The sequence below is a fragment of the Hyla sarda genome, unplaced genomic scaffold (genome assembly GCF_029499605.1).
Source record: "Hyla sarda isolate aHylSar1 unplaced genomic scaffold, aHylSar1.hap1 scaffold_885, whole genome shotgun sequence".
NCBI classification, from domain to species: domain Eukaryota; kingdom Metazoa; phylum Chordata; class Amphibia; order Anura; family Hylidae; genus Hyla; species Hyla sarda.
Genome location: NW_026610914.1, coordinates 25,897 through 51,944, shown reverse-complemented (window position 1 = coordinate 51,944; position 26,048 = coordinate 25,897). Strand labels below are relative to the sequence as shown.

General features: G+C 45.7%; 11 non-coding genes across 11 annotated transcripts; all 11 read right to left on the bottom strand.

Moving 5' to 3' along the window:
* Positions 1 to 1,614: 1,614 nt before the first annotated feature.
* Positions 1,615 to 1,805, bottom strand: LOC130348657 (U2 spliceosomal RNA). The gene has a single exon (XR_008886159.1). It is a non-coding gene; the product is annotated as a U2 spliceosomal RNA (small nuclear RNA).
* Positions 1,806 to 3,893: 2,088 nt separating this feature from the next.
* LOC130348656 (U2 spliceosomal RNA) lies at positions 3,894 to 4,084 on the bottom strand. The gene has a single exon (XR_008886158.1). It is a non-coding gene; the product is annotated as a U2 spliceosomal RNA (small nuclear RNA).
* Positions 4,085 to 6,172: 2,088 nt separating this feature from the next.
* Positions 6,173 to 6,363, bottom strand: LOC130348655 (U2 spliceosomal RNA). Its single transcript, XR_008886157.1, has one exon. It is a non-coding gene; the product is annotated as a U2 spliceosomal RNA (small nuclear RNA).
* A 2,086-nt stretch (positions 6,364 to 8,449) lies between these two features.
* Positions 8,450 to 8,640, bottom strand: LOC130348654 (U2 spliceosomal RNA). Its single transcript, XR_008886156.1, has one exon. It is a non-coding gene; the product is annotated as a U2 spliceosomal RNA (small nuclear RNA).
* Positions 8,641 to 10,723: 2,083 nt separating this feature from the next.
* LOC130348653 (U2 spliceosomal RNA) lies at positions 10,724 to 10,914 on the bottom strand. The gene has a single exon (XR_008886155.1). It is a non-coding gene; the product is annotated as a U2 spliceosomal RNA (small nuclear RNA).
* A 2,090-nt stretch (positions 10,915 to 13,004) lies between these two features.
* Positions 13,005 to 13,195, bottom strand: LOC130348660 (U2 spliceosomal RNA). The gene has a single exon (XR_008886161.1). It is a non-coding gene; the product is annotated as a U2 spliceosomal RNA (small nuclear RNA).
* A 2,092-nt stretch (positions 13,196 to 15,287) lies between these two features.
* Positions 15,288 to 15,478, bottom strand: LOC130348652 (U2 spliceosomal RNA). Its single transcript, XR_008886154.1, has one exon. It is a non-coding gene; the product is annotated as a U2 spliceosomal RNA (small nuclear RNA).
* A 2,087-nt stretch (positions 15,479 to 17,565) lies between these two features.
* LOC130348647 (U2 spliceosomal RNA) lies at positions 17,566 to 17,756 on the bottom strand. Its single transcript, XR_008886150.1, has one exon. It is a non-coding gene; the product is annotated as a U2 spliceosomal RNA (small nuclear RNA).
* Positions 17,757 to 19,844: 2,088 nt separating this feature from the next.
* On the bottom strand, positions 19,845 to 20,035 carry LOC130348651 (U2 spliceosomal RNA). Its single transcript, XR_008886153.1, has one exon. It is a non-coding gene; the product is annotated as a U2 spliceosomal RNA (small nuclear RNA).
* A 2,090-nt stretch (positions 20,036 to 22,125) lies between these two features.
* Positions 22,126 to 22,316, bottom strand: LOC130348632 (U2 spliceosomal RNA). Its single transcript, XR_008886137.1, has one exon. It is a non-coding gene; the product is annotated as a U2 spliceosomal RNA (small nuclear RNA).
* Positions 22,317 to 24,408: 2,092 nt separating this feature from the next.
* Positions 24,409 to 24,599, bottom strand: LOC130348650 (U2 spliceosomal RNA). The gene has a single exon (XR_008886152.1). It is a non-coding gene; the product is annotated as a U2 spliceosomal RNA (small nuclear RNA).
* Positions 24,600 to 26,048: the final 1,449 nt, after the last annotated feature.

Genomic DNA, 26,048 nt, shown 5'->3' with positions numbered 1-26,048 from the left:
ATGGTTCTGCTCAGGCAGAGCAGTGCTGATGCTCCTCATAAAGCTGTCGCTGCTGTGAAGGTTCTAGGTGACATCACAAATCCCTATGGTTACATACACAACAAAGCTGGGTTGTTGTTGTTTACACTCTGCAAGGCCTGTGGAAGTGAGTGACATCATAGCACTGTAGTTCTGAGGGTTCTAGATGGATGCAACAATCTCCTGTTGCTTCTATGAAGGCCATAATAGACGACATCACCAAACAGCTCCATAGTCACATACACAGCAAAGGAGAGATGTTGTTTACACCTAGTGATGTCAGTGGTATTGAGTGACATCACAGCACAGTGCTAAGGCTCCTGGGCCTGGACACAGCAGCGGCTGCAATATCTCAACGGAGAATACGTTTATATATATGTGTGTGTGTGCGCGTATATATATATATATATATATATATATATATATTTCTCCGCCGAAATCACTTTTAAACCCATTTCCACCTTTTTTTCCCTTCTCTTCCTCTTACTTTTTTTTCACGTTTTTTTACGTTTTTCTCCTTTTCGCCTCTTTTCTGGGCGTATTATTCTTCTTTTTCTTCTTTTTTTTCGTCTAATGCATACCCCATCAGTGCAGCAATGCTTATTCAATACCGCCAGCAGATGGAGACACTGGGGGATAATTTTCTAAGGATTTATACTGATTTTTCCTGTCTGAATTTGTCGCACAGAAAGTTGCAGGCCAAATATGTGTGACATTTCTGCGACTTTAGCTTCTAGAGCATTTTTACAACATTATACATAGGTGCTGAATACATAAAAAGCGACTGTTCAGCGACAGACAAGTCGCATCGGCTGAAAGTAGGCCAGAATGTCAGTCCATGTTGGAGCAGGTTTAGATACAGTCTAAAGTATAGATCTCAAAGTCTGTGCACAGAATTTAGCAAGGGCCTCGCACCTTCTGATGCATCAGGTAGGTGCACAATAGCATAGCCTAACCCTCTGTACTTTGGTCTATATTGATGCGGGACATAGACAGCCAGCTGATGACCAATCCATTAGTGCAATGGATGGCTGGAAGCATTTGTCTTTGCCTTTGCAATACCACAGAAGCAATGCATGGTCAATGTACAGCAATGACACACCTGTGTGAACAGCCAGGAGACCCCCCCCATGTTATGTTACATAGTTACATAGTTAGTACGGTCGAAAAAAGACATATGTCCATCAAGTTCAACCAGGGAATTAAGGGGTAGGGGTGTGGCGCGATATTGGGGAAGGGATGAGATTTTATATTTCTTCATAAGCATTAATCTTATTTTGTCAATTAGGAACATTCAGCACCCACCCGCTATCAAGGCAGCTGCCTATCATGTCATGCCCTACCTGCACAGGTGTGCTGGCTACTCAAATGATCCAATTAAGGAGGCCATTTAGTCAGCAGCAGCAGAAGTCCTGTGCCTGGACGCTCCAACAGCGGCCAGACACAAGCAGAAGCAGAAGCAGCAGAAGCAGCAGCAGCACCACCTTTTGTTTTTTGGCTGCAGCAGCAGCAGCAAGGCCCACAGGGCTGGCTAGCTGGCTAGCCAGCAAGCAGGTAGCAATGAAAGTAGGAATCTTTCTTTTTAACCCTGTAAGGGGGTGGTGCACTGTACCCGAAGATACTGCCATATCGGGTCAATGCATAGGGCGACGGAAGCAAGCTTCGAAATCGGCCCCCGTTCTCAAAAATCCATTTAATATATGGTCCCCAGATAGGGGACGTATCAGATATTAAACTGATAAGAACAGATACTACACTTGATCTTAGCCAAAAGGCCGAGAAGCGATAACCGTGAAAGGGGCGGGCCCAACAAGGTCCCCTTCATGGGCACTATCACTGCTTGCTGTCAGGGAGGCTGCCAGACAATTTTCCATGCACACTCTGGGCTGGGGGGCAGTCAACCACCAGTACACACAGCAGAACCTAAACCCATACCATTATTGCTAAGCAGCAAGACAGGGGCCCATTGCACTCCCACGGGGCCTTTTTAAATGCAATCCATAACCCGGATTTGCCAGGAACCCTTCTTACTCCTCCTACTTGCATGTGACACTGGGCTTAGGATCTGCATAGGAAACACACACACAAGCACACACCTACCTTTGTTGCCTGCAGATGCCTCCTTGGCTGTCCCCAAACGGTATCAAACCAACACCCACGGGAAGCTGTAAGCATAGAGGACATGCCTGCACCCCATTGGACTTACCTGTGTGGGTTAAATCCGGGTTATTTGACAACCTATGGCGGTGATGGTTCTGCTCAGGCAGAGCAGTGCTGATGCTCCTCATAAAGCTGTCGCTGCTGTGAAGGTTCTAGGTGACATCACAAATCCCTATGGTTACATACACAACAAAGCTGGGTTGTTGTTGTTTACACTCTGCAAGGCCTGTGGAAGTGAGTGACATCATAGCACTGTAGTTCTGAGGGTTCTAGATGGATGCAACAATCTCCTGTTGCTTCTATGAAGGCCATAATAGACGACATCACCAAACAGCTCCATAGTCACATACACAGCAAAGGAGAGATGTTGTTTACACCTAGTGATGTCAGTGGTATTGAGTGACATCACAGCACAGTGCTAAGGCTCCTGGGCCTGGACACAGCAGCGGCTGCAATATCTCAACGGAGAATACGTTTATATATATGTGTGTGTGTGCGCGTATATATATATATATATATATATATATATATATATATATATATATTTCTCCGCCGAAATCACTTTTAAACCCATTTCCACCTTTTTTTCCCTTCTCTTCCTCTTACTTTTTTTTCACGTTTTTTTACGTTTTTCTCCTTTTCGCCTCTTTTCTGGGCGTATTATTCTTCTTTTTCTTCTTTTTTTTCGTCTAATGCATACCCCATCAGTGCAGCAATGCTTATTCAATACCGCCAGCAGATGGAGACACTGGGGGATAATTTTCTAAGGATTTATACTGATTTTTCCTGTCTGAATTTGTCGCACAGAAAGTTGCAGGCCAAATATGTGTGACATTTCTGCGACTTTAGCTTCTAGAGCATTTTTACAACATTATACATAGGTGCTGAATACATAAAAAGCGACTGTTCAGCGACAGACAAGTCGCATCGGCTGAAAGTAGGCCAGAATGTCAGTCCATGTTGGAGCAGGTTTAGATACAGTCTAAAGTATAGATCTCAAAGTCTGTGCACAGAATTTAGCAAGGGCCTCGCACCTTCTGATGCATCAGGTAGGTGCACAATAGCATAGCCTAACCCTCTGTACTTTGGTCTATATTGATGCGGGACATAGACAGCCAGCTGATGACCAATCCATTAGTGCAATGGATGGCTGGAAGCATTTGTCTTTGCCTTTGCAATACCACAGAAGCAATGCATGGTCAATGTACAGCAATGACACACCTGTGTGAACAGCCAGGAGACCCCCCCCATGTTATGTTACATAGTTACATAGTTAGTACGGTCGAAAAAAGACATATGTCCATCAAGTTCAACCAGGGAATTAAGGGGTAGGGGTGTGGCGCGATATTGGGGAAGGGATGAGATTTTATATTTCTTCATAAGCATTAATCTTATTTTGTCAATTAGGAACATTCAGCACCCACCCGCTATCAAGGCAGCTGCCTATCATGTCATGCCCTACCTGCACAGGTGTGCTGGCTACTCAAATGATCCAATTAAGGAGGCCATTTAGTCAGCAGCAGCAGAAGTCCTGTGCCTGGACGCTCCAACAGCGGCCAGACACAAGCAGAAGCAGAAGCAGCAGAAGCAGCAGCAGCACCACCTTTTGTTTTTTGGCTGCAGCAGCAGCAGCAAGGCCCACAGGGCTGGCTAGCTGGCTAGCCAGCAAGCAGGTAGCAATGAAAGTAGGAATCTTTCTTTTTAACCCTGTAAGGGGGTGGTGCACTGTACCCGAAGATACTGCCATATCGGGTCAATGCATAGGGCGACGGAAGCAAGCTTCGAAATCGGCCCCCGTTCTCAAAAATCCATTTAATATATGGTCCCCAGATAGGGGACGTATCAGATATTAAACTGATAAGAACAGATACTACACTTGATCTTAGCCAAAAGGCCGAGAAGCGATAACCGTGAAAGGGGCGGGCCCAACAAGGTCCCCTTCATGGGCACTATCACTGCTTGCTGTCAGGGAGGCTGCCAGACAATTTTCCATGCACACTCTGGGCTGGGGGGCAGTCAACCACCAGTACACACAGCAGAACCTAAACCCATACCATTATTGCTAAGCAGCAAGACAGGGGCCCATTGCACTCCCACGGGGCCTTTTTAAATGCAATCCATAACCCGGATTTGCCAGGAACCCTTCTTACTCCTCCTACTTGCATGTGACACTGGGCTTAGGATCTGCATAGGAAACACACACACAAGCACACACCTACCTTTGTTGCCTGCAGATGCCTCCTTGGCTGTCCCCAAACGGTATCAAACCAACACCCACGGGAAGCTGTAAGCATAGAGGACATGCCTGCACCCCATTGGACTTACCTGTGTGGGTTAAATCCGGGTTATTTGACAACCTATGGCGGTGATGGTTCTGCTCAGGCAGAGCAGTGCTGATGCTCCTCATAAAGCTGTTGCTGCTGTGAAGGTTCTAGGTGACATCACAAATCCCTATGGTTACATACACAACAAAGCTGGGTTGTTGTTGTTTACACTCTGCAAGGCCTGTGGAAGTGAGTGACATCATAGCACTGTAGTTCTGAGGGTTCTAGATGGATGCAACAATCTCCTGTTGCTTCTATGAAGGCCATAATAGACGACATCACCAAACAGCTCCATAGTCACATACACAGCAAAGGAGAGATGTTGTTTACACCTAGTGATGTCAGTGGTATTGAGTGACATCACAGCACAGTGCTAAGGCTCCTGGGCCTGGACACAGCAGCGGCTGCAATATCTCAACGGAGAATACGTTTATATATATGTGTGTGTGTGCGCGTATATATATATATATATATATATATATATATATATATATATATATTTCTCCGCCGAAATCACTTTTAAACCCATTTCCACCTTTTTTTCCCTTCTCTTCCTCTTACTTTTTTTTCACGTTTTTTTACGTTTTTCTCCTTTTCGCCTCTTTTCTGGGCGTATTATTCTTCTTTTTCTTCTTTTTTTTCGTCTAATGCATACCCCATCAGTGCAGCAATGCTTATTCAATACCGCCAGCAGATGGAGACACTGGGGGATAATTTTCTAAGGATTTATACTGATTTTTCCTGTCTGAATTTGTCGCACAGAAAGTTGCAGGCCAAATATGTGTGACATTTCTGCGACTTTAGCTTCTAGAGCATTTTTACAACATTATACATAGGTGCTGAATACATAAAAAGCGACTGTTCAGCGACAGACAAGTCGCATCGGCTGAAAGTAGGCCAGAATGTCAGTCCATGTTGGAGCAGGTTTAGATACAGTCTAAAGTATAGATCTCAAAGTCTGTGCACAGAATTTAGCAAGGGCCTCGCACCTTCTGATGCATCAGGTAGGTGCACAATAGCATAGCCTAACCCTCTGTACTTTGGTCTATATTGATGCGGGACATAGACAGCCAGCTGATGACCAATCCATTAGTGCAATGGATGGCTGGAAGCATTTGTCTTTGCCTTTGCAATACCACAGAAGCAATGCATGGTCAATGTACAGCAATGACACACCTGTGTGAACAGCCAGGAGACCCCCCCCATGTTATGTTACATAGTTACATAGTTAGTACGGTCGAAAAAAGACATATGTCCATCAAGTTCAACCAGGGAATTAAGGGGTAGGGGTGTGGCGCGATATTGGGGAAGGGATGAGATTTTATATTTCTTCATAAGCATTAATCTTATTTTGTCAATTAGGAACATTCAGCACCCACCCGCTATCAAGGCAGCTGCCTATCATGTCATGCCCTACCTGCACAGGTGTGCTGGCTACTCAAATGATCCAATTAAGGAGGCCATTTAGTCAGCAGCAGCAGAAGTCCTGTGCCTGGACGCTCCAACAGCGGCCAGACACAAGCAGAAGCAGAAGCAGCAGAAGCAGCAGCAGCACCACCTTTTGTTTTTTGGCTGCAGCAGCAGCAGCAAGGCCCACAGGGCTGGCTAGCTGGCTAGCCAGCAAGCAGGTAGCAATGAAAGTAGGAATCTTTCTTTTTAACCCTGTAAGGGGGTGGTGCACTGTACCCGAAGATACTGCCATATCGGGTCAATGCATAGGGCGACGGAAGCAAGCTTCGAAATCGGCCCCCGTTCTCAAAAATCCATTTAATATATGGTCCCCAGATAGGGGACGTATCAGATATTAAACTGATAAGAACAGATACTACACTTGATCTTAGCCAAAAGGCCGAGAAGCGATAACCGTGAAAGGGGCGGGCCCAACAAGGTCCCCTTCATGGGCACTATCACTGCTTGCTGTCAGGGAGGCTGCCAGACAATTTTCCATGCACACTCTGGGCTGGGGGGCAGTCAACCACCAGTACACACAGCAGAACCTAAACCCATACCATTATTGCTAAGCAGCAAGACAGGGGCCCATTGCACTCCCACGGGGCCTTTTTAAATGCAATCCATAACCCGGATTTGCCAGGAACCCTTCTTACTCCTCCTACTTGCATGTGACACTGGGCTTAGGATCTGCATAGGAAACACACACACAAGCACACACCTACCTTTGTTGCCTGCAGATGCCTCCTTGGCTGTCCCCAAACGGTATCAAACCAACACCCACGGGAAGCTGTAAGCATAGAGGACATGCCTGCACCCCATTGGACTTACCTGTGTGGGTTAAATCCGGGTTATTTGACAACCTATGGCGGTGATGGTTCTGCTCAGGCAGAGCAGTGCTGATGCTCCTCATAAAGCTGTCGCTGCTGTGAAGGTTCTAGGTGACATCACAAATCCCTATGGTTACATACACAACAAAGCTGGGTTGTTGTTGTTTACACTCTGCAAGGCCTGTGGAAGTGAGTGACATCATAGCACTGTAGTTCTGAGGGTTCTAGATGGATGCAACAATCTCCTGTTGCTTCTATGAAGGCCGTAATAGACGACATCACCAAACAGCTCCATAGTCACATACACAGCAAAGGAGAGATGTTGTTTACACCTAGTGATGTCAGTGGTATTGAGTGACATCACAGCACAGTGCTAAGGCTCCTGGGCCTGGACACAGCAGCGGCTGCAATATCTCAACGGAGAATACGTTTATATATATGTGTGTGTGTGCGCGTATATATATATATATATATATATATATATATATATATATATATTTCTCCGCCGAAATCACTTTTAAACCCATTTCCACCTTTTTTTCCCTTCTCTTCCTCTTACTTTTTTTTCACGTTTTTTTACGTTTTTCTCCTTTTCGCCTCTTTTCTGGGCGTATTATTCTTCTTTTTCTTCTTTTTTTTCGTCTAATGCATACCCCATCAGTGCAGCAATGCTTATTCAATACCGCCAGCAGATGGAGACACTGGGGGATAATTTTCTAAGGATTTATACTGATTTTTCCTGTCTGAATTTGTCGCACAGAAAGTTGCAGGCCAAATATGTGTGACATTTCTGCGACTTTAGCTTCTAGAGCATTTTTACAACATTATACATAGGTGCTGAATACATAAAAAGCGACTGTTCAGCGACAGACAAGTCGCATCGGCTGAAAGTAGGCCAGAATGTCAGTCCATGTTGGAGCAGGTTTAGATACAGTCTAAAGTATAGATCTCAAAGTCTGTGCACAGAATTTAGCAAGGGCCTCGCACCTTCTGATGCATCAGGTAGGTGCACAATAGCATAGCCTAACCCTCTGTACTTTGGTCTATATTGATGCGGGACATAGACAGCCAGCTGATGACCAATCCATTAGTGCAATGGATGGCTGGAAGCATTTGTCTTTGCCTTTGCAATACCACAGAAGCAATGCATGGTCAATGTACAGCAATGACACACCTGTGTGAACAGCCAGGAGACCCCCCCCATGTTATGTTACATAGTTACATAGTTAGTACGGTCGAAAAAAGACATATGTCCATCAAGTTCAACCAGGGAATTAAGGGGTAGGGGTGTGGCGCGATATTGGGGAAGGGATGAGATTTTATATTTCTTCATAAGCATTAATCTTATTTTGTCAATTAGGAACATTCAGCACCCACCCGCTATCAAGGCAGCTGCCTATCATGTCATGCCCTACCTGCACAGGTGTGCTGGCTACTCAAATGATCCAATTAAGGAGGCCATTTAGTCAGCAGCAGCAGAAGTCCTGTGCCTGGACGCTCCAACAGCGGCCAGACACAAGCAGAAGCAGAAGCAGCAGAAGCAGCAGCAGCACCACCTTTTGTTTTTTGGCTGCAGCAGCAGCAGCAAGGCCCACAGGGCTGGCTAGCTGGCTAGCCAGCAAGCAGGTAGCAATGAAAGTAGGAATCTTTCTTTTTAACCCTGTAAGGGGGTGGTGCACTGTACCCGAAGATACTGCCATATCGGGTCAATGCATAGGGCGACGGAAGCAAGCTTCGAAATCGGCCCCCGTTCTCAAAAATCCATTTAATATATGGTCCCCAGATAGGGGACGTATCAGATATTAAACTGATAAGAACAGATACTACACTTGATCTTAGCCAAAAGGCCGAGAAGCGATAACCGTGAAAGGGGCGGGCCCAACAAGGTCCCCTTCATGGGCACTATCACTGCTTGCTGTCAGGGAGGCTGCCAGACAATTTTCCATGCACACTCTGGGCTGGGGGGCAGTCAACCACCAGTACACACAGCAGAACCTAAACCCATACCATTATTGCTAAGCAGCAAGACAGGGGCCCATTGCACTCCCACGGGGCCTTTTTAAATGCAATCCATAACCCGGATTTGCCAGGAACCCTTCTTACTCCTCCTACTTGCATGTGACACTGGGCTTAGGATCTGCATAGGAAACACACACACAAGCACACACCTACCTTTGTTGCCTGCAGATGCCTCCTTGGCTGTCCCCAAACGGTATCAAACCAACACCCACGGGAAGCTGTAAGCATAGAGGACATGCCTGCACCCCATTGGACTTACCTGTGTGGGTTAAATCCGGGTTATTTGACAACCTATGGCGGTGATGGTTCTGCTCAGGCAGAGCAGTGCTGATGCTCCTCATAAAGCTGTCGCTGCTGTGAAGGTTCTAGGTGACATCACAAATCCCTATGGTTACATACACAACAAAGCTGGGTTGTTGTTGTTTACACTCTGCAAGGCCTGTGGAAGTGAGTGACATCATAGCACTGTAGTTCTGAGGGTTCTAGATGGATGCAACAATCTCCTGTTGCTTCTATGAAGGCCATAATAGACGACATCACCAAACAGCTCCATAGTCACATACACAGCAAAGGAGAGATGTTGTTTACACCTAGTGATGTCAGTGGTATTGAGTGACATCACAGCACAGTGCTAAGGCTCCTGGGCCTGGACACAGCAGCGGCTGCAATATCTCAACGGAGAATACGTTTATATATATGTGTGTGTGTGCGCGTATATATATATATATATATATATATATATATATATATATTTCTCCGCCGAAATCACTTTTAAACCCATTTCCACCTTTTTTTCCCTTCTCTTCCTCTTACTTTTTTTTCACGTTTTTTTACGTTTTTCTCCTTTTCGCCTCTTTTCTGGGCGTATTATTCTTCTTTTTCTTCTTTTTTTTCGTCTAATGCATACCCCATCAGTGCAGCAATGCTTATTCAATACCGCCAGCAGATGGAGACACTGGGGGATAATTTTCTAAGGATTTATACTGATTTTTCCTGTCTGAATTTGTCGCACAGAAAGTTGCAGGCCAAATATGTGTGACATTTCTGCGACTTTAGCTTCTAGAGCATTTTTACAACATTATACATAGGTGCTGAATACATAAAAAGCGACTGTTCAGCGACAGACAAGTCGCATCGGCTGAAAGTAGGCCAGAATGTCAGTCCATGTTGGAGCAGGTTTAGATACAGTCTAAAGTATAGATCTCAAAGTCTGTGCACAGAATTTAGCAAGGGCCTCGCACCTTCTGATGCATCAGGTAGGTGCACAATAGCATAGCCTAACCCTCTGTACTTTGGTCTATATTGATGCGGGACATAGACAGCCAGCTGATGACCAATCCATTAGTGCAATGGATGGCTGGAAGCATTTGTCTTTGCCTTTGCAATACCACAGAAGCAATGCATGGTCAATGTACAGCAATGACACACCTGTGTGAACAGCCAGGAGACCCCCCCCCATGTTATGTTACATAGTTACATAGTTAGTACGGTCGAAAAAAGACATATGTCCATCAAGTTCAACCAGGGAATTAAGGGGTAGGGGTGTGGCGCGATATTGGGGAAGGGATGAGATTTTATATTTCTTCATAAGCATTAATCTTATTTTGTCAATTAGGAACATTCAGCACCCACCCGCTATCAAGGCAGCTGCCTATCATGTCATGCCCTACCTGCACAGGTGTGCTGGCTACTCAAATGATCCAATTAAGGAGGCCATTTAGTCAGCAGCAGCAGAAGTCCTGTGCCTGGACGCTCCAACAGCGGCCAGACACAAGCAGAAGCAGAAGCAGCAGAAGCAGCAGCAGCACCACCTTTTGTTTTTTGGCTGCAGCAGCAGCAGCAAGGCCCACAGGGCTGGCTAGCTGGCTAGCCAGCAAGCAGGTAGCAATGAAAGTAGGAATCTTTCTTTTTAACCCTGTAAGGGGGTGGTGCACTGTACCCGAAGATACTGCCATATCGGGTCAATGCATAGGGCGACGGAAGCAAGCTTCGAAATCGGCCCCCGTTCTCAAAAATCCATTTAATATATGGTCCCCAGATAGGGGACGTATCAGATATTAAACTGATAAGAACAGATACTACACTTGATCTTAGCCAAAAGGCCGAGAAGCGATAACCGTGAAAGGGGCGGGCCCAACAAGGTCCCCTTCATGGGCACTATCACTGCTTGCTGTCAGGGAGGCTGCCAGACAATTTTCCATGCACACTCTGGGCTGGGGGGCAGTCAACCACCAGTACACACAGCAGAACCTAAACCCATACCATTATTGCTAAGCAGCAAGACAGGGGCCCATTGCACTCCCACGGGGCCTTTTTAAATGCAATCCATAACCCGGATTTGCCAGGAACCCTTCTTACTCCTCCTACTTGCATGTGACACTGGGCTTAGGATCTGCATAGGAAACACACACACAAGCACACACCTACCTTTGTTGCCTGCAGATGCCTCCTTGGCTGTCCCCAAACGGTATCAAACCAACACCCACGGGAAGCTGTAAGCATAGAGGACATGCCTGCACCCCATTGGACTTACCTGTGTGGGTTAAATCCGGGTTATTTGACAACCTATGGCGGTGATGGTTCTGCTCAGGCAGAGCAGTGCTGATGCTCCTCATAAAGCTGTCGCTGCTGTGAAGGTTCTAGGTGACATCACAAATCCCTATGGTTACATACACAACAAAGCTGGGTTGTTGTTGTTTACACTCTGCAAGGCCTGTGGAAGTGAGTGACATCATAGCACTGTAGTTCTGAGGGTTCTAGATGGATGCAACAATCTCCTGTTGCTTCTATGAAGGCCATAATAGACGACATCACCAAACAGCTCCATAGTCACATACACAGCAAAGGAGAGATGTTGTTTACACCTAGTGATGTCAGTGGTATTGAGTGACATCACAGCACAGTGCTAAGGCTCCTGGGCCTGGACACAGCAGCGGCTGCAATATCTCAACGGAGAATACGTTTATATATATGTGTGTGTGTGCGCGTATATATATATATATATATATATATATATATATATATATATATATATATATATATATTTCTCCGCCGAAATCACTTTTAAACCCATTTCCACCTTTTTTTCCCTTCTCTTCCTCTTACTTTTTTTCACGTTTTTTTACGTTTTTCTCCTTTTCGCCTCTTTTCTGGGCGTATTATTCTTCTTTTTCTTCTTTTTTTTCGTCTAATGCATACCCCATCAGTGCAGCAATGCTTATTCAATACCGCCAGCAGATGGAGACACTGGGGGATAATTTTCTAAGGATTTATACTGATTTTTCCTGTCTGAATTTGTCGCACAGAAAGTTGCAGGCCAAATATGTGTGACATTTCTGCGACTTTAGCTTCTAGAGCATTTTTACAACATTATACATAGGTGCTGAATACATAAAAAGCGACTGTTCAGCGACAGACAAGTCGCATCGGCTGAAAGTAGGCCAGAATGTCAGTCCATGTTGGAGCAGGTTTAGATACAGTCTAAAGTATAGATCTCAAAGTCTGTGCACAGAATTTAGCAAGGGCCTCGCACCTTCTGATGCATCAGGTAGGTGCACAATAGCATAGCCTAACCCTCTGTACTTTGGTCTATATTGATGCGGGACATAGACAGCCAGCTGATGACCAATCCATTAGTGCAATGGATGGCTGGAAGCATTTGTCTTTGCCTTTGCAATACCACAGAAGCAATGCATGGTCAATGTACAGCAATGACACACCTGTGTGAACAGCCAGGAGACCCCCCCCATGTTATGTTACATAGTTACATAGTTAGTACGGTCGAAAAAAGACATATGTCCATCAAGTTCAACCAGGGAATTAAGGGGTAGGGGTGTGGCGCGATATTGGGGAAGGGATGAGATTTTATATTTCTTCATAAGCATTAATCTTATTTTGTCAATTAGGAACATTCAGCACCCACCCGCTATCAAGGCAGCTGCCTATCATGTCATGCCCTACCTGCACAGGTGTGCTGGCTACTCAAATGATCCAATTAAGGAGGCCATTTAGTCAGCAGCAGCAGAAGTCCTGTGCCTGGACGCTCCAACAGCGGCCAGACACAAGCAGAAGCAGAAGCAGCAGCAGCACCACCTTTTGTTTTTTGGCTGCAGCAGCAGCAGCAAGGCCCACAGGGCTGGCTAGCTGGCTAGCCAGCAAGCAGGTAGCAATGAAAGTAGGAATCTTTCTTTTTAACCCTGTAAGGGGGTGGTGCACTGTACCCGAAGATACTGCCATATCGGGTCAATGCATAGGGCGACGGAAGCAAGCTTCAAAATCGGCCCCCGTTCTCAAAAATCCATTTAATATATGGTCCCCAGATAGGGGACGTATCAGATATTAAACTGATAAGAACAGATACTACACTTGATCTTAGCCAAAAGGCCGAGAAGCGATAACCGTGAAAGGGGCGGGCCCAACAAGGTCCCCTTCATGGGCACTATCACTGCTTGCTGTCAGGGAGGCTGCCAGACAATTTTCCATGCACACTCTGGGCTGGGGGGCAGTCAACCACCAGTACACACAGCAGAACCTAAACCCATACCATTATTGCTAAGCAGCAAGACAGGGGCCCATTGCACTCCCACGGGGCCTTTTTAAATGCAATCCATAACCCGGATTTGCCAGGAACCCTTCTTACTCCTCCTACTTGCATGTGACACTGGGCTTAGGATCTGCATAGGAAACACACACACAAGCACACACCTACCTTTGTTGCCTGCAGATGCCTCCTTGGCTGTCCCCAAACGGTATCAAACCAACACCCACGGGAAGCTGTAAGCATAGAGGACATGCCTGCACCCCATTGGACTTACCTGTGTGGGTTAAATCCGGGTTATTTGACAACCTATGGCGGTGATGGTTCTGCTCAGGCAGAGCAGTGCTGATGCTCCTCATAAAGCTGTCGCTGCTGTGAAGGTTCTAGGTGACATCACAAATCCCTATGGTTACATACACAACAAAGCTGGGTTGTTGTTGTTTACACTCTGCAAGGCCTGTGGAAGTGAGTGACATCATAGCACTGTAGTTCTGAGGGTTCTAGATGGATGCAACAATCTCCTGTTGCTTCTATGAAGGCCATAATAGACGACATCACCAAACAGCTCCATAGTCACATACACAGCAAAGGAGAGATGTTGTTTACACCTAGTGATGTCAGTGGTATTGAGTGACATCACAGCACAGTGCTAAGGCTCCTGGGCCTGGACACAGCAGCGGCTGCAATATCTCAACGGAGAATACGTTTATATATATGTGTGTGTGTGCGCGTATATATATATATATATATATATATATATATATATATATATATATATATTTCTCCGCCGAAATCACTTTTAAACCCATTTCCACCTTTTTTTCCCTTCTCTTCCTCTTACTTTTTTTTCACGTTTTTTTACGTTTTTCTCCTTTTCGCCTCTTTTCTGGGCGTATTATTCTTCTTTTTCTTCTTTTTTTTCGTCTAATGCATACCCCATCAGTGCAGCAATGCTTATTCAATACCGCCAGCAGATGGAGACACTGGGGGATAATTTTCTAAGGATTTATACTGATTTTTCCTGTCTGAATTTGTCGCACAGAAAGTTGCAGGCCAAATATGTGTGACATTTCTGCGACTTTAGCTTCTAGAGCATTTTTACAACATTATACATAGGTGCTGAATACATAAAAAGCGACTGTTCAGCGACAGACAAGTCGCATCGGCTGAAAGTAGGCCAGAATGTCAGTCCATGTTGGAGCAGGTTTAGATACAGTCTAAAGTATAGATCTCAAAGTCTGTGCACAGAATTTAGCAAGGGCCTCGCACCTTCTGATGCATCAGGTAGGTGCACAATAGCATAGCCTAACCCTCTGTACTTTGGTCTATATTGATGCGGGACATAGACAGCCAGCTGATGACCAATCCATTAGTGCAATGGATGGCTGGAAGCATTTGTCTTTGCCTTTGCAATACCACAGAAGCAATGCATGGTCAATGTACAGCAATGACACACCTGTGTGAACAGCCAGGAGACCCCCCCCATGTTATGTTACATAGTTACATAGTTAGTACGGTCGAAAAAAGACATATGTCCATCAAGTTCAACCAGGGAATTAAGGGGTAGGGGTGTGGCGCGATATTGGGGAAGGGATGAGATTTTATATTTCTTCATAAGCATTAATCTTATTTTGTCAATTAGGAACATTCAGCACCCACCCGCTATCAAGGCAGCTGCCTATCATGTCATGCCCTACCTGCACAGGTGTGCTGGCTACTCAAATGATCCAATTAAGGAGGCCATTTAGTCAGCAGCAGCAGAAGTCCTGTGCCTGGACGCTCCAACAGCGGCCAGACACAAGCAGAAGCAGAAGCAGCAGAAGCAGCAGCAGCACCACCTTTTGTTTTTTGGCTGCAGCAGCAGCAGCAAGGCCCACAGGGCTGGCTAGCTGGCTAGCCAGCAAGCAGGTAGCAATGAAAGTAGGAATCTTTCTTTTTAACCCTGTAAGGGGGTGGTGCACTGTACCCGAAGATACTGCCATATCGGGTCAATGCATAGGGCGACGGAAGCAAGCTTCGAAATCGGCCCCCGTTCTCAAAAATCCATTTAATATATGGTCCCCAGATAGGGGACGTATCAGATATTAAACTGATAAGAACAGATACTACACTTGATCTTAGCCAAAAGGCCGAGAAGCGATAACCGTGAAAGGGGCGGGCCCAACAAGGTCCCCTTCATGGGCACTATCACTGCTTGCTGTCAGGGAGGCTGCCAGACAATTTTCCATGCACACTCTGGGCTGGGGGGCAGTCAACCACCAGTACACACAGCAGAACCTAAACCCATACCATTATTGCTAAGCAGCAAGACAGGGGCCCATTGCACTCCCACGGGGCCTTTTTAAATGCAATCCATAACCCGGATTTGCCAGGAACCCTTCTTACTCCTCCTACTTGCATGTGACACTGGGCTTAGGATCTGCATAGGAAACACACACACAAGCACACACCTACCTTTGTTGCCTGCAGATGCCTCCTTGGCTGTCCCCAAACGGTATCAAACCAACACCCACGGGAAGCTGTAAGCATAGAGGACATGCCTGCACCCCATTGGACTTACCTGTGTGGGTTAAATCCGGGTTATTTGACAACCTATGGCGGTGATGGTTCTGCTCAGGCAGAGCAGTGCTGATGCTCCTCATAAAGCTGTCGCTGCTGTGAAGGTTCTAGGTGACATCACAAATCCCTATGGTTACATACACAACAAAGCTGGGTTGTTGTTGTTTACACTCTGCAAGGCCTGTGGAAGTGAGTGACATCATAGCACTGTAGTTCTGAGGGTTCTAGATGGATGCAACAATCTCCTGTTGCTTCTATGAAGGCCATAATAGACGACATCACCAAACAGCTCCATAGTCACATACACAGCAAAGGAGAGATGTTGTTTACACCTAGTGATGTCAGTGGTATTGAGTGACATCACAGCACAGTGCTAAGGCTCCTGGGCCTGGACACAGCAGCGGCTGCAATATCTCAACGGAGAATACGTTTATATATATGTGTGTGTGTGCGCGTATATATATATATATATATATATATATATATATATATATATATTTCTCCGCCGAAATCACTTTTAAACCCATTTCCACCTTTTTTTCCCTTCTCTTCCTCTTACTTTTTTTTTCACGTTTTTTTACGTTTTTCTCCTTTTCGCCTCTTTTCTGGGCGTATTATTCTTCTTTTTCTTCTTTTTTTTCGTCTAATGCATACCCCATCAGTGCAGCAATGCTTATTCAATACCGCCAGCAGATGGAGACACTGGGGGATAATTTTCTAAGGATTTATACTGATTTTTCCTGTCTGAATTTGTCGCACAGAAAGTTGCAGGCCAAATATGTGTGACATTTCTGCGACTTTAGCTTCTAGAGCATTTTTACAACATTATACATAGGTGCTGAATACATAAAAAGCGACTGTTCAGCGACAGACAAGTCGCATCGGCTGAAAGTAGGCCAGAATGTCAGTCCATGTTGGAGCAGGTTTAGATACAGTCTAAAGTATAGATCTCAAAGTCTGTGCACAGAATTTAGCAAGGGCCTCGCACCTTCTGATGCATCAGGTAGGTGCACAATAGCATAGCCTAACCCTCTGTACTTTGGTCTATATTGATGCGGGACATAGACAGCCAGCTGATGACCAATCCATTAGTGCAATGGATGGCTGGAAGCATTTGTCTTTGCCTTTGCAATACCACAGAAGCAATGCATGGTCAATGTACAGCAATGACACACCTGTGTGAACAGCCAGGAGACCCCCCCCATGTTATGTTACATAGTTACATAGTTAGTACGGTCGAAAAAAGACATATGTCCATCAAGTTCAACCAGGGAATTAAGGGGTAGGGGTGTGGCGCGATATTGGGGAAGGGATGAGATTTTATATTTCTTCATAAGCATTAATCTTATTTTGTCAATTAGGAACATTCAGCACCCACCCGCTATCAAGGCAGCTGCCTATCATGTCATGCCCTACCTGCACAGGTGTGCTGGCTACTCAAATGATCCAATTAAGGAGGCCATTTAGTCAGCAGCAGCAGAAGTCCTGTGCCTGGACGCTCCAACAGCGGCCAGACACAAGCAGAAGCAGAAGCAGCAGAAGCAGCAGCAGCACCACCTTTTGTTTTTTGGCTGCAGCAGCAGCAGCAAGGCCCACAGGGCTGGCTAGCTGGCTAGCCAGCAAGCAGGTAGCAATGAAAGTAGGAATCTTTCTTTTTAACCCTGTAAGGGGGTGGTGCACTGTACCCGAAGATACTGCCATATCGGGTCAATGCATAGGGCGACGGAAGCAAGCTTCAAAATCGGCCCCCGTTCTCAAAAATCCATTTAATATATGGTCCCCAGATAGGGGACGTATCAGATATTAAACTGATAAGAACAGATACTACACTTGATCTTAGCCAAAAGGCCGAGAAGCGATAACCGTGAAAGGGGCGGGCCCAACAAGGTCCCCTTCATGGGCACTATCACTGCTTGCTGTCAGGGAGGCTGCCAGACAATTTTCCATGCACACTCTGGGCTGGGGGGCAGTCAACCACCAGTACACACAGCAGAACCTAAACCCATACCATTATTGCTAAGCAGCAAGACAGGGGCCCATTGCACTCCCACGAGGCCTTTTTAAATGCAATCCATAACCCGGATTTGCCAGGAACCCTTCTTACTCCTCCTACTTGCATGTGACACTGGGCTTAGGATCTGCATAGGAAACACACACACAAGCACACACCTACCTTTGTTGCCTGCAGATGCCTCCTTGGCTGTCCCCAAACGGTATCAAACCAACACCCACGGGAAGCTGTAAGCATAGAGGACATGCCTGCACCCCATTGGACTTACCTGTGTGGGTTAAATCCGGGTTATTTGACAACCTATGGCGGTGATGGTTCTGCTCAGGCAGAGCAGTGCTGATGCTCCTCATAAAGCTGTCGCTGCTGTGAAGGTTCTAGGTGACATCACAAATCCCTATGGTTACATACACAACAATGCTGGGTTGTTGTTGTTTACACTCTGCAAGGCCTGTGGAAGTGAGTGACATCATAGCACTGTAGTTCTGAGGGTTCTAGATGGATGCAACAATCTCCTGTTGCTTCTATGAAGGCCATAATAGACGACATCACCAAACAGCTCCATAGTCACATACACAGCAAAGGAGAGATGTTGTTTACACCTAGTGATGTCAGTGGTATTGAGTGACATCACAGCACAGTGCTAAGGCTCCTGGGCCTGGACACAGCAGCGGCTGCAATATCTCAACGGAGAATACGTTTATATATATGTGTGTGTGTGCGCGTATATATATATATATATATATATATATATATATATATATATATATTTCTCCGCCGAAATCACTTTTAAACCCATTTCCACCTTTTTTTCCCTTCTCTTCCTCTTACTTTTTTTTCACGTTTTTTTACGTTTTTCTCCTTTTCGCCTCTTTTCTGGGCGTATTATTCTTCTTTTTCTTCTTTTTTTTCGTCTAATGCATACCCCATCAGTGCAGCAATGCTTATTCAATACCGCCAGCAGATGGAGACACTGGGGGATAATTTTCTAAGGATTTATACTGATTTTTCCTGTCTGAATTTGTCGCACAGAAAGTTGCAGGCCAAATATGTGTGACATTTCTGCGACTTTAGCTTCTAGAGCATTTTTACAACATTATACATAGGTGCTGAATACATAAAAAGCGACTGTTCAGCGACAGACAAGTCGCATCGGCTGAAAGTAGGCCAGAATGTCAGTCCATGTTGGAGCAGGTTTAGATACAGTCTAAAGTATAGATCTCAAAGTCTGTGCACAGAATTTAGCAAGGGCCTCGCACCTTCTGATGCATCAGGTAGGTGCACAATAGCATAGCCTAACCCTCTGTACTTTGGTCTATATTGATGCGGGACATAGACAGCCAGCTGATGACCAATCCATTAGTGCAATGGATGGCTGGAAGCATTTGTCTTTGCCTTTGCAATACCACAGAAGCAATGCATGGTCAATGTACAGCAATGACACACCTGTGTGAACAGCCAGGAGACCCCCCCCATGTTATGTTACATAGTTACATAGTTAGTACGGTCGAAAAAAGACATATGTCCATCAAGTTCAACCAGGGAATTAAGGGGTAGGGGTGTGGCGCGATATTGGGGAAGGGATGAGATTTTATATTTCTTCATAAGCATTAATCTTATTTTGTCAATTAGGAACATTCAGCACCCACCCGCTATCAAGGCAGCTGCCTATCATGTCATGCCCTACCTGCACAGGTGTGCTGGCTACTCAAATGATCCAATTAAGGAGGCCATTTAGTCAGCAGCAGCAGAAGTCCTGTGCCTGGACGCTCCAACAGCGGCCAGACACAAGCAGAAGCAGAAGCAGCAGAAGCAGCAGCAGCACCACCTTTTGTTTTTTGGCTGCAGCAGCAGCAGCAAGGCCCACAGGGCTGGCTAGCTGGCTAGCCAGCAAGCAGGTAGCAATGAAAGTAGGAATCTTTCTTTTTAACCCTGTAAGGGGGTGGTGCACTGTACCCGAAGATACTGCCATATCGGGTCAATGCATAGGGCGACGGAAGCAAGCTTCGAAATCGGCCCCCGTTCTCAAAAATCCATTTAATATATGGTCCCCAGATAGGGGACGTATCAGATATTAAACTGATAAGAACAGATACTACACTTGATCTTAGCCAAAAGGCCGAGAAGCGATAACCGTGAAAGGGGCGGGCCCAACAAGGTCCCCTTCATGGGCACTATCACTGCTTGCTGTCAGGGAGGCTGCCAGACAATTTTCCATGCACACTCTGGGCTGGGGGGCAGTCAACCACCAGTACACACAGCAGAACCTAAACCCATACCATTATTGCTAAGCAGCAAGACAGGGGCCCATTGCACTCCCACGGGGCCTTTTTAAATGCAATCCATAACCCGGATTTGCCAGGAACCCTTCTTACTCCTCCTACTTGCATGTGACACTGGGCTTAGGATCTGCATAGGAAACACACACACAAGCACACACCTACCTTTGTTGCCTGCAGATGCCTCCTTGGCTGTCCCCAAACGGTATCAAACCAACACCCACGGGAAGCTGTAAGCATAGAGGACATGCCTGCACCCCATTGGACTTACCTGTGTGGGTTAAATCCGGGTTATTTGACAACCTATGGCGGTGATGGTTCTGCTCAGGCAGAGCAGTGCTGATGCTCCTCATAAAGCTGTCGCTGCTGTGAAGGTTCTAGGTGACATCACAAATCCCTATGGTTACATACACAACAAAGCTGGGTTGTTGTTGTTTACACTCTGCAAGGCCTGTGGAAGTGAGTGACATCATAGCACTGTAGTTCTGAGGGTTCTAGATGGATGCAACAATCTCCTGTTGCTTCTATGAAGGCCATAATAGACGACATCACCAAACAGCTCCATAGTCACATACACAGCAAAGGAGAGATGTTGTTTACACCTAGTGATGTCAGTGGTATTGAGTGACATCACAGCACAGTGCTAAGGCTCCTGGGCCTGGACACAGCAGCGGCTGCAATATCTCAACGGAGAATACGTTTATATATATGTGTGTGTGTGCGCGTATATATATATATATATATATATATATATATATATATATATATATATTTCTCCGCCGAAATCACTTTTAAACCCATTTCCACCTTTTTTTCCCTTCTCTTCCTCTTACTTTTTTTTCACGTTTTTTTACGTTTTTCTCCTTTTCGCCTCTTTTCTGGGCGTATTATTCTTCTTTTTCTTCTTTTTTTTCGTCTAATGCATACCCCATCAGTGCAGCAATGCTTATTCAATACCGCCAGCAGATGGAGACACTGGGGGATAATTTTCTAAGGATTTATACTGATTTTTCCTGTCTGAATTTGTCGCACAGAAAGTTGCAGGCCAAATATGTGTGACATTTCTGCGACTTTAGCTTCTAGAGCATTTTTACAACATTATACATAGGTGCTGAATACATAAAAAGCGACTGTTCAGCGACAGACAAGTCGCATCGGCTGAAAGTAGGCCAGAATGTCAGTCCATGTTGGAGCAGGTTTAGATACAGTCTAAAGTATAGATCTCAAAGTCTGTGCACAGAATTTAGCAAGGGCCTCGCACCTTCTGATGCATCAGGTAGGTGCACAATAGCATAGCCTAACCCTCTGTACTTTGGTCTATATTGATGCGGGACATAGACAGCCAGCTGATGACCAATCCATTAGTGCAATGGATGGCTGGAAGCATTTGTCTTTGCCTTTGCAATACCACAGAAGCAATGCATGGTCAATGTACAGCAATGACACACCTGTGTGAACAGCCAGGAGACCCCCCCCATGTTATGTTACATAGTTACATAGTTAGTACGGTCGAAAAAAGACATATGTCCATCAAGTTCAACCAGGGAATTAAGGGGTAGGGGTGTGGCGCGATATTGGGGAAGGGATGAGATTTTATATTTCTTCATAAGCATTAATCTTATTTTGTCAATTAGGAACATTCAGCACCCACCCGCTATCAAGGCAGCTGCCTATCATGTCATGCCCTACCTGCACAGGTGTGCTGGCTACTCAAATGATCCAATTAAGGAGGCCATTTAGTCAGCAGCAGCAGAAGTCCTGTGCCTGGACGCTCCAACAGCGGCCAGACACAAGCAGAAGCAGAAGCAGCAGAAGCAGCAGCAGCACCACCTTTTGTTTTTTGGCTGCAGCAGCAGCAGCAAGGCCCACAGGGCTGGCTAGCTGGCTAGCCAGCAAGCAGGTAGCAATGAAAGTAGGAATCTTTCTTTTTAACCCTGTAAGGGGGTGGTGCACTGTACCCGAAGATACTGCCATATCGGGTCAATGCATAGGGCGACGGAAGCAAGCTTCGAAATCGGCCCCCGTTCTCAAAAATCCATTTAATATATGGTCCCCAGATAGGGGACGTATCAGATATTAAACTGATAAGAACAGATACTACACTTGATCTTAGACAAAAGGCCGAGAAGCGATAACCGTGAAAGGGGCGGGCCCAACAAGGTCCCCTTCATGGGCACTATCACTGCTTGCTGTCAGGGAGGCTGCCAGACAATTTTCCATGCACACTCTGGGCTGGGGGGCAGTCAACCACCAGTACACACAGCAGAACCTAAACCCATACCATTATTGCTAAGCAGCAAGACAGGGGCCCATTGCACTCCCACGGGGCCTTTTTAAATGCAATCCATAACCCGGATTTGCCAGGAACCCTTCTTACTCCTCCTACTTGCATGTGACACTGGGCTTAGGATCTGCATAGGAAACACACACACAAGCACACACCTACCTTTGTTGCCTGCAGATGCCTCCTTGGCTGTCCCCAAACGGTATCAAACCAACACCCACGGGAAGCTGTAAGCATAGAGGACATGCCTGCACCCCATTGGACTTACCTGTGTGGGTTAAATCCGGGTTATTTGACAACCTATGGCGGTGATGGTTCTGCTCAGGCAGAGCAGTGCTGATGCTCCTCATAAAGCTGTCGCTGCTGTGAAGGTTCTAGGTGACATCACAAATCCCTATGGTTACATACACAACAAAGCTGGGTTGTTGTTGTTTACACTCTGCAAGGCCTGTGGAAGTGAGTGACATCATAGCACTGTAGTTCTGAGGGTTCTAGATGGATGCAACAATCTCCTGTTGCTTCTATGAAGGCCATAATAGACGACATCACCAAACAGCTCCATAGTCACATACACAGCAAAGGAGAGATGTTGTTTACACCTAGTGATGTCAGTGGTATTGAGTGACATCACAGCACAGTGCTAAGGCTCCTGGGCCTGGACACAGCAGCGGCTGCAATATCTCAACGGAGAATACGTTTATATATATGTGTGTGTGTGCGCGTATATATATATATATATATATATATATATATATATATATATATATATATTTCTCCGCCGAAATCACTTTTAAACCCATTTCCACCTTTTTTTCCCTTCTCTTCCTCTTACTTTTTTTTCACGTTTTTTTACGTTTTTCTCCTTTTCGCCTCTTTTCTGGGCGTATTATTCTTCTTTTTCTTCTTTTTTTTCGTCTAATGCATACCCCATCAGTGCAGCAATGCTTATTCAATACCGCCAGCAGATGGAGACACTGGGGGATAATTTTCTAAGGATTTATACTGATTTTTCCTGTCTGAATTTGTCGCACAGAAAGTTGCAGGCCAAATATGTGTGACATTTCTGCGACTTTAGCTTCTAGAGCATTTTTACAACATTATACATAGGTGCTGAATACATAAAAAGCGACTGTTCAGCGACAGACAAGTCGCATCGGCTGAAAGTAGGCCAGAATGTCAGTCCATGTTGGAGCAGGTTTAGATACAGTCTAAAGTATAGATCTCAAAGTCTGTGCACAGAATTTAGCAAGGGCCTCGCACCTTCTGATGCATCAGGTAGGTGCACAATAGCATAGCCTAACCCTCTGTACTTTGGTCTATATTGATGCGGGACATAGACAGCCAGCTGATGACCAATCCATTAGTGCAATGGATGGCTGGAAGCATTTGTCTTTGCCTTTGCAATACCACAGAAGCAATGCATGGTCAATGTACAGCAATGACACACCTGTGTGAACAGCCAGGAGACCCCCCCCATGTTATGTTACATAGTTACATAGTTAGTACGGTCGAAAAAAGACATATGTCCATCAAGTTCAACCAGGGAATTAAGGGGTAGGGGTGTGGCGCGATATTGGGGAAGGGATGAGATTTTATATTTCTTCATAAGCATTAATCTTATTTTGTCAATTAGGAACATTCAGCACCCACCCGCTATCAAGGCAGCTGCCTATCATGTCATGCCCTACCTGCACAGGTGTGCTGGCTACTCAAATGATCCAATTAAGGAGGCCATTTAGTCAGCAGCAGCAGAAGTCCTGTGCCTGGACGCTCCAACAGCGGCCAGACACAAGCAGAAGCAGAAGCAGCAGAAGCAGCAGCAGCACCACCTTTTGTTTTTTGGCTGCAGCAGCAGCAGCAAGGCCCACAGGGCTGGCTAGCTGGCTAGCCAGCAAGCAGGTAGCAATGAAAGTAGGAATCTTTCTTTTTAACCCTGTAAGGGGGTGGTGCACTGTACCCGAAGATACTGCCATATCGGGTCAATGCATAGGGCGACGGAAGCAAGCTTCGAAATCGGCCCCCGTTCTCAAAAATCCATTTAATATATGGTCCCCAGATAGGGGACGTATCAGATATTAAACTGATAAGAACAGATACTACACTTGATCTTAGCCAAAAGGCCGAGAAGCGATAACCGTGAAAGGGGCGGGCCCAACAAGGTCCCCTTCATGGGCACTATCACTGCTTGCTGTCAGGGAGGCTGCCAGACAATTTTCCATGCACACTCTGGGCTGGGGGGCAGTCAACCACCAGTACACACAGCAGAACCTAAACCCATACCATTATTGCTAAGCAGCAAGACAGGGGCCCATTGCACTCCCACGGGGCCTTTTTAAATGCAATCCATAACCCGGATTTGCCAGGAACCCTTCTTACTCCTCCTACTTGCATGTGACACTGGGCTTAGGATCTGCATAGGAAACACACACACAAGCACACACCTACCTTTGTTGCCTGCAGATGCCTCCTTGGCTGTCCCCAAACGGTATCAAACCAACACCCACGGGAAGCTGTAAGCATAGAGGACATGCCTGCACCCCATTGGACTTACCTGTGTGGGTTAAATCCGGGTTATTTGACAACCTATGGCGGTGATGGTTCTGCTCAGGCAGAGCAGTGCTGATGCTCCTCATAAAGCTGTCGCTGCTGTGAAGGTTCTAGGTGACATCACAAATCCCTATGGTTACATACACAACAAAGCTGGGTTGTTGTTGTTTACACTCTGCAAGGCCTGTGGAAGTGAGTGACATCATAGCACTGTAGTTCTGAGGGTTCTAGATGGATGCAACAATCTCCTGTTGCTTCTATGAAGGCCATAATAGACGACATCACCAAACAGCTCCATAGTCACATACACAGCAAAGGAGAGATGTTGTTTACACCTAGTGATGTCAGTGGTATTGAGTGACATCACAGCACAGTGCTAAGGCTCCTGGGCCTGGACACAGCAGCGGCTGCAATATCTCAACGGAGAATACGTTTATATATATGTGTGTGTGTGCGCGTATATATATATATATATATATATATATATATATATATATTTCTCCGCCGAAATCACTTTTAAACCCATTTCCACCTTTTTTTCCCTTCTCTTCCTCTTACTTTTTTTTCACGTTTTTTTACGTTTTTCTCCTTTTCGCCTCTTTTCTGGGCGTATTATTCTTCTTTTTCTTCTTTTTTTTCGTCTAATGCATACCCCATCAGTGCAGCAATGCTTATTCAATACCGCCAGCAGATGGAGACACTGGGGGATAATTTTCTAAGGATTTATACTGATTTTTCCTGTCTGAATTTGTCGCACAGAAAGTTGCAGGCCAAATATGTGTGACATTTCTGCGACTTTAGCTTCTAGAGCATTTTTACAACATTATACATAGGTGCTGAATACATAAAAAGCGACTGTTCAGCGACAGACAAGTCGCATCGGCTGAAAGTAGGCCAGAATGTCAGTCCATGTTGGAGCAGGTTTAGATACAGTCTAAAGTATAGATCTCAAAGTCTGTGCACAGAATTTAGCAAGGGCCTCGCACCTTCTGATGCATCAGGTAGGTGCACAATAGCATAGCCTAACCCTCTGT